The 1,804-nt window shown below is 39.9% G+C and overlaps 1 pseudogene; it reads left to right on the forward strand.

Annotated features, from left to right (window-relative positions):
* The first annotated feature begins 424 nt into the window (after positions 1-424).
* On the forward strand, positions 425-709 carry LOC106537191 (probable protein BRICK1 pseudogene; annotated as a pseudogene).
* Positions 710-1,804: the final 1,095 nt, after the last annotated feature.

A 1,804-nucleotide genomic window follows, 5' to 3' on the forward strand; every position in this document is an offset into this window, starting at 1 on the left:
TATTATGGTGGTTCTAACCCCAAATATTCCAATAAATAAACTGAGTTATGACAGAAAAGTTAGACCTTTAAAATGGCACTCTGCAAAATATTAGTAAGACATTTCATCACCTAATTGTTAAAAACTGAACATAATTCTGTGAAAAAGCTTATTGGGAGAAATCAGTGGGATCACTCAGGTGAAATGCTGCTTCTTTTAGCAGCTTTATAAAAAGAAGTGTCTCTATCAGAAAGCAGTGAAACTTCAACACAAACACTTGGTACACAGGTTCTGTGGTGATCCAATTAGTTCATGAAACAAACCAAAACCCGAATCCTCTCCTGAACCAGCGAGGCTTCAGATGTCACCGGTGAVGTCACTCACCCTTAACAACACAAGCCTCGACACACACTTCATGGAAGGCTACACACACCAAACTGCTAACATGGCTGGCCAGGAAGATCCTGTGCAAAGAGAGATTGACCAAGACTGGGCGAATAGGGTACATGGAAGTAAATACAAGCAGCATCAAAAAGATCGCCGATTTCCTCAACTCATTTGAAATGTCTTTTTGATCCTGTCTGCCTACTCTTAACATGAAGTTGACAGCTTTGGAGAGGAGGATTGAATATATACTGTAGAGGCCAGAGTGACGAAAGGAGAAACCTTGACCCAGAGCTCATATCATCCAACAACTTCCTCACTCTCCACCCTAAAGTTTTTGGACTAAATGTGTTGGATTCCACCATCCTTTTTAGGGATCATGTGGACCATTTTTATGTTATGTAGCTGAGTTTTGTCTTGTTTTATCTCGTGACTCATTTGTATAGAAAATATGGATGTGTTTTTGTGTTGGTGACACAAGCATCATCATTTATGCTAAAATTAAACTCCAAAAGCATTGTTTTCAAAAGATAATCTGCAGTAAAGTAATACATTGACTGTCAGCAGTATACAGTTTCCATACCAAATCAGAGAGAAAAGAAAACTGGGAACATTTTTGTGTGCCAACTTGAACAAGTAATTGTGTAGTTACCTTTGCCTGTACAAAAACATGTTTGTTAGGAATGTTTCAGAATATAAATACTGTAATAAATGGTAAACAGTAAAAAAAGACACGCTTCATTAAAGACTTCCGGGTTTTCTCGACACACACTCCGAAGCTTTGACACAGGAAGACCCTACCCAACCAGGGGTTGGATTTATAAAAGATTGTGTGGAAACCATACTATAAATGAACGTACGGCCAAAAGGTGAAAATGACGTATGCAAGCCTTACCCCTGGTCTTCTTCAGTACCTCCTCCATGTCCTTYGCCTCCTGGAAATCTGTAAGGAAACAACATATCATTATCTCACTCAAGCAACTGTTTGTTTTTGGATCTCTCCACCATTTTGTCACTCAACTTGTCCTTCCCGCTCTTGCAGATCTCCTGGATTTTCTCCCGTTCCTGTAAATAGCAAACCTCACCTGTAAATAAAATCACTTTTGATCCAGCCTCAGAGTCTGGTTTCTGGTTCCACTCACCTTGACACTTCCTGGTTCATGACAAGATTGAAACTGTTGATAGACTTGTGAAGAAATGCCAGAGATTCTGATACCTTTTCTTCAACAGCAGGAGGTCCAAGAAGGGATGTCAAGTGAGAGATTTCCCCATGATGGCTCGTTGGGTCAGGTGYGTGCTGAAAATCAAGATGCACCGATCGTCCTGCTGGCTGCATTAATTACACTGTTTTATGGAATGGTTAGAGTTAGGACTAGACTAGTAATAGTTAGAGTTAGGACTAGACTAGTAATGGTTAGAGTTAGGAATAGACTAGTAATGG

Source organism: Austrofundulus limnaeus, unplaced genomic scaffold, assembly GCF_001266775.1.
Source record: "Austrofundulus limnaeus strain Quisiro unplaced genomic scaffold, Austrofundulus_limnaeus-1.0 Scaffold2174, whole genome shotgun sequence".
Classification (NCBI taxonomy): Eukaryota; Metazoa; Chordata; class Actinopteri; order Cyprinodontiformes; family Rivulidae; genus Austrofundulus; species Austrofundulus limnaeus.